At 46.1% G+C, this 12472-nt stretch overlaps 1 pseudogene; it reads right to left on the bottom strand.

Moving 5' to 3' along the window:
* Window positions 1–7505: 7505 nt before the first annotated feature.
* LOC120639499 lies at window positions 7506–9827 on the bottom strand (annotated as a pseudogene).
* Window positions 9828–12472: the final 2645 nt, after the last annotated feature.

The following is a 12472-nucleotide window of genomic DNA, read 5'->3' as shown; positions in this document are numbered from 1 at the left end:
ATATGTTTACAATTCATGAGCAGGAGGAGTTTCAAGACCCATAATTGAGCATGAAAACTTATTACTTGCTCAGCACTTATTCGGTTCAGAGAGGAGCTAATCCATACTGATGAAAATCTGCAGAACAGAGAAACAGAGTGAATATATGTATATTCAGTTCCAAGTGCCCACTTTAAGTATGATAATAAAATATTTTTTTACATGTGCGCACGAAGCAATTGACAGGACAAACGACATTTGGGAACAGATGGGTAACATTATTCGCTCAAAGTGCTAAACAGAAAGCATAGATGATCGTAAACCCAGATATCTGACTTTCTTGGGTTTGCCAGATAAGTTCCTAGCTTGGCTCAGATTAAGACTAATTGCCAAGATGTCGTCATCCATCCATAACATGTATACAAGATGAATAAGTTCCTAGGCATCTCTAACCAATTTCAAGGACCCTGCAACAAAAAATAGGTGGGAGTAGAAAATTTCTACAGTTACTTCACTTTGACAAATTCACTTTTCCATATTTTCATGGACTAAATTCTAGAAACTGAAAAACCATGGACTACGCAAAGTTGTACCTGGGATGTAGAAGCTCGTGTATGGAACAACACCGTGGGTGTGACGATCACCACAGTCCTCTTCCCTCACATGTCCGGACTCTAGAGCAATACTGAACCAAGCATCCTCTGTCCCCACAAAAAGACCCCAGCGCCATGGGCAAAACCAACATAATCATTTACGATGGCAGCTGCATCAACTTGGAGCAGTGTCAGGAGCTCAATGGATCCTTTTGGTGCCCATGTAGCATCCCCCTCAGGACCTGTCTCCATTGACCAGAGCCAGAGTCTGGAGTTCCCCACCCTTGCGAATCCCAACATGCCGTCCTCCGACGTCATGAGCACCGCAAAATCCGAAACGAAGGGCGCGTTTAATTCCCAAATAATTTCACCTCGAAATGTGTGCCTCTCCCTTTGGACATATGTATGGAGTACTAAATGTAGTTAAACAACAAAACTAATTGCACAGTTTGGATGTACACGGCGAGATGAATCTTTTGAGCCTAATTAGTGCATGATTAGCCATAAGTGCTACAGTAACCCACATGTACTAATGATGCGGTCAAAGGCCTCAAAAGATTCGTCTCGCGGTTTCCGGGTGAGTTCTGAAATTAATTTTTTAATTAGTGTCTGAAAACCTCCCGACATCTGGTCAAAGCGTTGATTTGACAACCAAAAATTTTTGGTTTGGGAACTAAAGGGGGCCGAAACCGAGAGGCAGGTGAAGCACAGACACGCTCCGCTTGGCCAAATCATACTCTAGAATGCTGTTGGTCGCATCAATCAGGAAGTAGAGCGCATTCCCCCACAAGGGCGGTAGGAACCATTTCGACCCCATAGGTTGGGGAGGGAGGGCCGTAGGTCGGTTCGCTGCAGGCGCCAACCTCCGATGAGTAGACGTACACGTGCATCTCCTCAGGGCCGGAGTCGTCCAGGAAGACGACGAGGAAGGGCCCCCGGCGGCAGTCGAGGTGGTCGCACTCGCCATGAGCGGCGCAGACCACCGCCGCGTTCCAGCTGAAAGGTGAGTGCGGCAGGGCGGGGCCGGGAAGTTCCCACAGCTCGTCCGTGACGGGGTCCCAGACCTCAAGGTTCGGCCCCCAGGGCGTGGTGGTAAGGAGGACGCGGCCGTGGCGGACGTCGAGCGCGCGGCGGTCGAGGCGGTCGGCGTGGCTCGGGCGGAAGGGGTTGGCGGGGACGAAGCGGGCGACGAAGTCGTACGCGCAGTCGTCGTCCTCGCCTCCGTCCCTGAGGTTGGCCAAGAAGCCGAGCATGGGGGCCACACAGTGGCGCTCGGTGAAGCCGCGGCGGAAGCCTGGAGCGGAGACGATGCGGCACCACCGCCTACACACAGTGGCGGCACGGGTCGTCCGGCGGCAGGCGGAGGAGGATCTCCTCGACGAGCTCGTCCATCAGCCCCTCCGCCATGCTGCTTGCTTGACCGGACCCGGAGCGCCCACGGCGAGCGGCGGCGGGAGGATTTTTTTTTGATAAAACATACCTATATTAAACATAAAGATACCATACAAAGACGAGTATGCTTACAGATACATTCTGGTAGAATACAGAGAGCAGCTGTACCACCAGACTACTTGCATAAAGGCCCTTGTAAAAGAATACAATTACAAACAAGCCCCTAGAACCTTTGGGCGCCAGATTCCGTCGTCGTCTGCACCTCCGGCGAACGCCCAGCACGATTACCTCCGACCCCAGATCAGCCGGAACTCCATCGCAACGAAGCTTTGAAGAGCCGCAGTAGACACCTGCCGCACGGGTCGACGAGCCGACGGTGAAGATCTCCTGTACATGAGCTCCACAGCGGGAGCACAACCTCCACGAGCTTGCCGATGGCGCCGGAGAGAAACACCACCAGGGCGAGGAAGAGCCCGAGAGGACTTATTCCGTCGCAGCATCGCCGCCGCCACCGCCTCGTCGTCGACGCCCGGAAACCTAAACCTAGAAGTACTAGGACCTAATACCCTACAGCCTCCACCCACCGGCAAGAGGCCGGCGGTCTCCGCCCCCTCCCAACGGCACTGAGACCATCGGCGGCGGGAGGATTTGGGGATCGCGAAGGGCGAAATGCGACAGCGACAGGGGTGGGGAATGTTTTCCGTTGGACCTTTTATGTGGGGTGGAGCCCGGGAGGCAGTGCAGTGGCACTACACATTTGTAACCATCGATTCAGAGTTTCAGACATTCAGGTCACACGGCAAGCATGGCCAATGCCATAAACTTCTTCTTTTTTTCCTTTTGCGATTATTAGGCCTACACATGAAAGCTCGATAAAGCGTGTGTCCATCTTCTGTTTGAGATCTTTCACCGAAAAAGAATCTTCTGCTTGAGATTTATGGTTCACAAATCTTGAGAGAATTGGAAAACCGCCTTGTTGAAAGAAACAGAGTGCAGGACAGCAGGAGTTCACAGTCTCTTCTGTTGTCAGTGCTCAACATCAATGGGGAATGCATGTGTGGATGTAAAGCAGTTAGTCAGGCCATTTTCCCCTCTCAGAACAAAGCAAGGCAGGCAGCACACTAGCAAAGAACGAAGCAACAAAGAAAAGCTCAAGTCAATACACGATGCCACTGACAACCATCCTTGCATATAGAGAGTCAGATACTCTAGTAGATTTTAATCTTTTCAGTTCCAAGCTGAACATATATAAACTGAAACCTACTTTTCATAGTCACGATGCCACTGACAACAATCCTCGTTCCGGAAGTGAAAAACTAAACTGAGCAGATCAGATCCATTTTTCAGGCAAAAGAACCACAATATACGTTTGGACGTTTGGTTCCAAGCGAATTCGTCGACCATCAAAGAAAACTAAACCTCAAACATACTCTTCATAGTCATGATCATATTAACCAACTACCGAGGAAGATTAAAAGGTCCGATCGATAACTGGTGTGTGGTCACGGTGGCTTAAACTACAAAGAAATTTAACTACCAGCTGTCGAACAGAATACTGGTAGGCATCCAAAGCATCAGCCCTGCAACATGTCAGCCGCCGCCGCCGCCGCGCCGCATATTCAACTTGTTGGATTTGCAAATGGCCATGAACTAGCATATTTGGGCTCAGGTGTGGTTACTTTCCCTCCGCTGGCAATGGTGATACACTGCTAGCAAGACCTGACAAGTACAAATCATAATTAATTAATTAGTGCCTGACAGCTGGGTAATGTTTACAAACAAGGCACGAGTGGAATGAATAATCTACATACATAAAGATACAAAAGGCCACAAGCAAATCATCTCGATCGCTGTGAACTTTTCCAAATCAAGTTTAAAGGGCTCGTGTTTTTTAATGTCAGTTTCAGATTTGCAGATAAGACGGTTGATACGGTACCTGAAGCATGGAAGCTCATGAAGGGCAAGGCGCTGTAAAATACTCCAGAGTCGCTCACCTTGCTCACCTGCCCTGATTTCAACTCAATCATCAAGGTGCTAGTATCTACCCACACAAACACAACACCGACACCCTCAGCAAGACCGATCACCGTACGAAACTGCCAAAGCTAGCCACCAGGGCTGCCTGAAGATTTCACCGGACAAAATTGCATAAAAGTCCAAGAGACACTTTACACTAAGTCACTAACTAGTAATCTAAACACATCAGAGCTAAGAGAGACTACTAACTATCCATTACGCCATTAGAAAAAGATCCAGAGAGCATGATGGCAAGCAGAACTGCAAATACATTTATGCAAAGTGCTGCAAACCACAAAACATATATATGACATCTGGGAACTGTGATCACCAGTATACATTTCCTTCATCTTAGAGACCTTGCACTAGCAACTTGACTTTTTCATGCACTTGAAGCGGAAGCGCTGCTCCTTGGCTCCTCATCTGTAGAGGCTGCTCCCAGTGCTGTAGGAGCACAAATTTTGAAAGTAATATCAACAACGTTAGGAATCAATGTGTTGGAATAATTAGCACTTTTAGTTTTGATTCAATCCGATAATAAATCATGAACAGTATCACAAAGGAAACAGACCTAGACAGTCCTACCAAAAAAACTTGAACCTGACTATCTAGCAGAATCATATCTAAACATGTAAACAAAAATAGTATACAAAACATGATTAAGGCAAGATGCACGTACGTTTCCTTTTTGATGACGATGGGACAGACCAGCCTGTTCTTTCATTCCTGGCGACGACGCGCGGCGCACGCCCGACGAAGAAGACGCGCCGTGTTGTTGATGCAGCGAAGACGAATGGAAGCGATCGAGCAGTCGCGCAGAGCGCTTTCCAAAAACCTTATTCGCCCTCTCCCGGTGCAGGATCGCTGAGGACGACGGTTCTGGAGACCTGCTCTCCCGATCGCAGTTGCACGCCAACGATCGGGGGGAAGTAGGCTCGGCGGAGAGAAAGCAAAACCTAGATGCGTTTGTGAGCTATTCGAGTCATGCGGCGGCCGTCGCATTTATAGGGAGAACCGTGTAGGGTTAGGGCGTCCCGTAACCGAGTCGTTTTCTTTATTAAATATGAAACAAATCCGCAGCAAAAATAAACTGCAAAAGGAAGCCGCGCACCCGCAAGGCTTGAGGCCGGATTTCGGCGGACCATTCACGCGCATGTCGCGCGCCCTTCGCCACGCCCGGCCCGGCGAGCCGAGCGCGCGCATGTTTCTTCCTTTCTCCTCCTCATCACATAGTTATTACAAAACCATTATGAAAGTGAGATATGTTTACAGTAGGTCTTTATTATTACAGTTCTTCCAAGTTCATTGTTCAGCGGAAGCAGAAAATATACCATCTAACGATAACTAGACATCTCGATAAAGTCCATACGAGACATCATTCTTTCGGATCGAAATCCGCACCAACTGAAGGTTCATCCCACACTACAGACCAACCTGGGGGCAAGTTATAAGGCCAAGTCAAACCAGCGATCATCTCTTCAAAAGCCTCACCTGAAAACAATGCAACAAGTAAGGCTGAATATACTAATACTCAGTAAGGCTTACCCATTTATGGATATACCTTAGCCCATTAACTAGACATGCACGGCTGTGAAGCTCTTGGTTTTCTTTTGCTGAAAAAGCGATAAGAGTAAGTCCTTACGTTCATCTTTTATTTTCCGAATTCTATGTTGATTAAACCAGTCTAGGTGAGCACCTATTGCTAATCAAGCATGTTGACTTTAATCATCCAACTATTCATTTTGTCATTAACATCTTTCAGATGTTACTCGATGTGGCAAGTGTGTTAAGCAGTCTCATTGACCGTGAGCGGCGGCCGATTCGAATCGAGTTCTTAACCTTGCAAGGTAAATCTAACTCGCACGCATGGGGAGCCCAGTCACCCACGCAACATTTTCCCTTTCTTCCCGGCTTGTGGAACAGGGTCACCCCCCTCGACTACATAGTACGACTACTCCGCACCCGAATGTTGCGCTCATCCTGGATTTTGTCCAAAAGAGGGTGAAAGTAAAACGCTCATCCTGGACTTCGTCCAAAAGAGGTGAAAGTAAAGTCCACTCCCCAGTCCAATCGAGTACTCTGCTTACCGATTACCATATTTCTCGACACATGGCTAGTACGTTCAAACGCTTAACAAAGCTACCACACATTTCATCCATATGCCATTTCACTAAGCTGACGGGGTCTCCATCCCAAGTAACGACCGTTGACCCTGTCTATAAACCTTATTATTTCAAAGTGGTGGTAGAGCATTTCAGAGCCTGTAATCTCGCGAGTAGCAGGAACTACTCGACTTTTACCGATCCTAATTAGCAGAGCATCTACTCGATCTTGTCTAGTAGGAAACCATCCATGGGTACCTAGAATTATGCATTTAAGGTTTCAAGCATCTCCTAGAAACTTAAATGCACAAATAATAGATTACAACATAGGTTACATAAATTTGCAATTAGGGAAAATTTAAATGCATCGGGGCTTGCCTTCTAGGGCACTGTCAGCAATCGGCTCTTCCGAACTTTGGTTCGGGTCTTGAATGAGTTCACTCGAGTTCAGCTGCAACTCGGTGGATGTATTTTCATTCGTCGGCACCAACTCGTATGTTCCGTCCAAGACTTGGGTGGTGTCTATATGAAATGCAATGGACGTTTTATTACTAAAAAGATTTGAGTATAGCTTTCCCTCACTATAAAGTTGTAATCCAAACTTGTTATTGATGAAATTTCTTTTATCTAAAGTTTACTGGGCAATCGTTTATAGAGTAGTTTTAATTAAACTTATGTTTACAAATGTGCTTGGTTGGATTTTGTTATTAAGGAGATTATTATTTATGAAGGATTTTGATCTTTTTATTACATGAGTTATGATCATGTTCTGGTGCTACAAATTTTGCACAAGGAAGCAAACTAAGACATGAGTTTATAGTAAAATTTGCAGCAAAAACCAGTAAAGCATTTGCTCATAAAAATTTACTTAAAAGCATCCATAGCGATATCAATATGAATTTGTACAGAAAGAACTATATTAGTTTTGAAGCTCAAAATTTTACAACGTGTTCTACACCTAATTATTAACGTACTGTAAATTTTTCAGATTTTTCCTACACATATAACAGTGGTAATAAATTCGACAATTATCAAGTCAATATAACAAGATTAAATTTTTCTAAGAGTTCTGTAGTGTTTCTGGGTTTCAAAATTTTACCATAACCTATTCTTTGTATGATAGTGCTTCAGTAAAAATATCAGCATTTTTCTACCTCAGGATATTTAGTTTTGCATTTACTTCTTTTTAAACATGCATAAATATTCAGGGTAGATGTTGTTAAGCAAAACTGTTCAAACTTTTTTGTGCAGCATCTATGTCTACTAGCAAGCTTGTGTGTGATTTTTAGAAATAAAAACACACCATAATTACCAGGAGAAAATACACAAATAAAACATGTGATATCAAACTTAAATCATATCTCCTATTTTACTCAAGATTTGGTTTCCAAACTTTGTATGCTAGTTTATCTACTCAAGAACATAAGCTGGTAAAAATTTCATATTTTTCTAGCTACAACAACTATATTCCCCATTTTATGGCTATTTAAGGTGGTTTAAATCACAAATATAGCTAGACAGTTCTAAAAAGCTGGGAGCTTTCAAGCCGTGTGACTTCAGAGCTACACACATTACCGTCACATTTCAATTGATACAGTGAAGCCTCCAGAGTTCACAGAAATACAGTTGCCAGGAGATATAGATACTAACTCTGCAGGCCAACAGACAAAATGGAGTTGGAGAATGGCTGCCACTCTACTTGGTTGCATTATCAACTCCAAACTGGGACAGGAGGGAAGTTTTCCACCAATGCAGACAGGCTTAAATGTCTGAACCATTATTCGGTCAGCAAGTCAGTTACACCATGACAAGATCAGTTGGAACCAAAGTTGGGTTCTCCTGCCCTGATGCAAAGCATAAATCTTGTCAGTCATTCCTTCCTTCCGATAAGCTTCCACCAAGATAGAGTATGTCATGGCATCCGGATCACACTGCTTATGCTTCATGTGCATGAAGACCCTCTCCATCTCCATCAGATCATCTGCTTTTGCACATGCACCAAGAATAGCATTGTGGAAAGATGTATCTGTGGGCACACCAAGTCTCTCAGCAAGCTTATCCATGCCCACAACCTTATGGAAAAAGCCTGCTTTGCTAAACCCATTTATTAGACAACAGAAGGTCTTTGTATCTGGTTTCATCCCCTCAGAGCGCATCTGGTTAAATGTGTGTTCCATGTTTTTGGCATCACCCGCCTCAGCAAATGCCTCAATCACATTGTTGTATGTGGCAGTGGTCCATGGAAATGCTAGCTTGCGCATGTACTCCATGACTGCAGACATCTTATCGTACATCCGCTTCTTCCCATAGGCGCCAATGAGAATGTTCAGTGTGCGAGTTTCCGGTTCGATGCCATAGCTTCGGAATTTCTCATACCATTCCTCCATCGCTTCCACCTGGTCCCTGTTTCCAAACAGGCTTAAGATAATGTTCATTGTCCAGACATCCGGCTTGCAGGTCGTGCTGTCGAGCATGTCAGAGAGCACTCTTTCCATGTCATCCAACCGTCCAGCCTTTCCATACCCGCTGAGGACAATGTTCTGCATGACCGTGTTGGGTGATATCGAGCGCTCAGCCATGTCTTTGTACATAGCTTCAACAAGGTCAAATCTGCTGGCATCGACACAGGCCTTGATGATGGTGCTGTAGGTGTAGACGTCAGGCTGGCACAGTGGAGAGGCCTTCATGTCTGTGAGGAGCTGGAGTGACTCATCCAGTAGGCCGCAGCGGCAGTAGGCCCCAATCAAGGTGGTGTAGAGCTCAGGGGTGGGTTGGCATCCTTGTTGCAGCATCTCGTCGAATAGCTGGCGCGCTTGGGCGGCGTGGCCTGATCTGCCAAGCAGCACGATGAGCTTCATGTAGGTGCCCTCTTTCGGATGGTAGAAAGGCTGCTCCTTGAGCATCTCGAAGACCTGCAAATACCAATTTACCATTGGCGTCAGCATCAGCATTGCGAATTCCTTTCCTCAAACAAGAAATTGATACTAACTAGAAATTGAGGGGAGCTGTGGGTTGTTGGAGATGATGGAGCAATTCAAGCAAGGGAAACCAAATGTAAAGGGGTGGTGTGCACCTGCAGCGCCTCTCGCCAGTTCTTTGAGTTGATGCTGTCGGCGAGGGCCTCGGTGACGGTGCACGCCCACGCCTTGGCGTCCGCGCGGGCGTCCAGCCGCTTCTTGATGTTCTTCAGGGGCGTCCTCGACGCTTTCGAGTCGGGGGGCGCGGCGGTGCCCAGGAACTCTCCCGCCTTCCAGTGCCGCTTCTCCGGCGGAGGGGCGGGGCGGCCGCCGTCCCTGCCGGCGGAGGACCCCGGGAACTCCCCCGCCTTCCAATGCCGCTTCCGTTCCGTGAGTTGGGATGACTCCGAGGGCCGGCGCTTCTCCTGCAGCGGTGCGGGGCGGCGCTTCTCCTGCGGCGGGGTGAGGCAGCCGCCGCCGTACCTTCCGGCGGCCGAAGACAACCCCACCTCCCCTCTCCCCGGCACCCCGAGGCCCGGCCGGAGAAGACGCGGCGGCGGCGGCGGCATTCGGGAGTTGGAGAAGAGAGCAGAACCAGGAGAAAGGGAAGCGGTGTAGGCCGGCGGACCCATTGCGAGGCGTGTACCAGATTGAAGAGAGAAGGGAGGGCGGATAGCAGGCCGCGCGCCGGCGCCGTCCACAGAAGGGTGCTGGCCGCCGCACCGAGCGCGCCATTGACAGGTATATGAAGCTGGGAGTGGGGAGGACGATGGACATAGGGGAGAAGGGGATAAGGCAAGTAGGATGACAACTGGTATATAGCCGTCAATTAGTTCTATCCAATATTCATAATCACGAAAAAATTATACCCCCTACAATACTCATACCTTCGTGCGGGTACAAAATCGTTCTCATACCCATACCCGTTGGGTAAAGTAAACCCGATGGGTAACCCATACCGGATTAGATACCCACTATTCACATATTAAATAACACAAAACTAATAAATATATGATATAAATACAATCATAAATCATCAAATATAAGTAAATAAGAGGAAGACAATAATTAATAACATAGCAACAAACAAATTAATCAATTTTTTAAATATATATACCTATATGGATCTAATTTATTATATTCTATGCATGATTGTTGCGAGTATAAATTACTTATGGGTACGTGGGTATGTGTAGTTCACACTCGTACCCGCACCCGCCTACCGACGGGTAGATGATTGTTTCCATTAATATACCCACGGGTGAAGAATTCATTCCATATCCGCTTTTATATCGGGTAAAACCCGTCGGGTATCCAGGTATCAGGTACCCATTGTCATCTCTCTAGACAAGGGTCAAACAGTCAAAGAGATCGGTGGGGTTGCGCCCTCTGACATAGTGGGCCTACATGTCAGTGGTCTTTTATTTTAGTAATGAAAAAAATCTATTGGATCATGGCCCACTTGTCATTGAGTTGCAGCTCCAACCACATGTTATTATTATCTAGAAGGAAAAATCTAACCAGCTATCAGTCGCCCGTCAACATCATCCTAGTATGTCAGAGGACGTGAGGACGCTGCTACTTGCATACTCACGCTCGTCGACACGTGAGGACGCTCACCCATACGTGAGCAAATAGATTTTTCTTTGTATAAAGCTATCTAAATTTTTTTATCAATTTCATATTACATCTGTTTCGAGAATCGATTGCACCATTATGTTCTACGTGATGAGACGAACAAAACTAGAAAACTAAACCTCACTACCATATATTTTAACAATATTTTACACCAGTAGCAACTTATGTGGTGATTTACTCTCTTTTCTATAGCAACTTATATGTATATTATATAATTATAGTAACAATTTATGTTTATAGTAACTATTATTTTATATCAACTCGCGTATGATCGATTTTATTTGCAGTAGCTTGTATCTTATATGTTGGGCAACTCACGTGTATATTAGATGTTGTTTTGTGACAATTTATGTATATAACAGATTATGCTTTTGTGGTAACTTTATTTTTATGATAATTTATAAATATTTTCTATGACAAATTTCATCTTATATGTGTGGCAACTCATGTGTATGAAACCTTATGTTTTCATCATAACTTATGTGTATAATATATAGCAACTTGCTACCAATATAAAATATTTTCAAAATATATGCAAGTGAGATCTAGTTTTGACCGTCTCATCACGTAGAATGTAATGGTGCAATCGGTATTCAAAATGGATAAAATACTTTTATAAAGTTATTATACTTAAGTTACTGTAGTCTAGTTTGAAAATGGTATCTTCTTCTCCTAACATGGATTTGGCGGGATAGTGCTGCGCGTGGAAACTAGCGTCATGCGCTGCGCTGCGATCCCCGCACGACCTGTCTGTGACACTCCGGCCTACAGATAGTACAAGAGAATTTGAGAATCTCTCAAACGAGGCAGAAGAGTTATGCAGATCTGAGTTGAAAAAGTGCTTGAGAGTGCCAGAAGAATAAGCACCGTTGGAAGGATTGGATGTGCGGGAGATCTGACCTACACTGAGCATCCGGTGAAGATTTTGGAGACGTTTGATAGAGTTAATTGGGACAAGAAGATCAAGACGTGCAAAATGCAATGGAGTGACCACACCGAGAAGATGAGCCGAGGAAGACTTATCCGGATCTCTTTGCTAGCCAGCCCAACTGAATCTCGGGAACGAGATTCCTGTAAGGGGGTAGGATTTGTAACACCCTAATTTAAATTTTAGTATTTTATAATAAATTTAATTGGTTTTATTTAATTTTCTAAGGTTTATAGGCTTAGGCTTGCATATAATTTAATTTTTGTTTCATAAGAAATTAAAATTTTTCTAGGTTAAACATGTTTGTGCATTCATGCTGGTGCATAAGTTTTATTGGTTGAGTGCATAGGAGTTTGAATCCAAATTAGTTTGAGTTAAGTTTGAAAAAGAAAAGAGAAGAGAAATAGGAAGAACAGAAAAACGGAGAACCAAATCCCAGCAAACCCAACCCAGCTCAGCCCAACCTTCTTGGCGCCTCTTTCCTCCGCACGGCCCAGGAACACAGCCCAGCAAACCCCACCAACGCAGCAACGCACGGCAACCCGCACTCCACCTCTCCGGACGATGGTGCCCTACCTGCCAGTCCCTTCCCGCGCCTAGACCCGCTCGCCAGCGAACGCACGCACCCTCCACACGCGACTCTACCAGACTCAGCTCGCTCAACACCCGCGTGTAACCCGCGCCCTTCCCCTGACCGGCAGACCCCACTTGTCGGCGCTCCCTTCCGCACAGCGCACGCGCGCCCCGTTACGCTGACACCGCAACCCCACGCTGTCAGAGCCTCCTTCCTCCTTCAGCGCGCCCGCAACGCCACGCCGAGATCACGGCCGTGATCTCCGGCAATTCCCTGCCGTAACCCACCTCCGA

This window comes from Panicum virgatum, chromosome 7K (genome assembly GCF_016808335.1).
Source record: "Panicum virgatum strain AP13 chromosome 7K, P.virgatum_v5, whole genome shotgun sequence".
NCBI lineage: Eukaryota > Viridiplantae > Streptophyta > Magnoliopsida > Poales > Poaceae > Panicum > Panicum virgatum.
The sequence above is the reverse complement of the archived record's forward strand: the minus strand, read 5'-3'. Positions and strand labels throughout refer to the sequence as shown.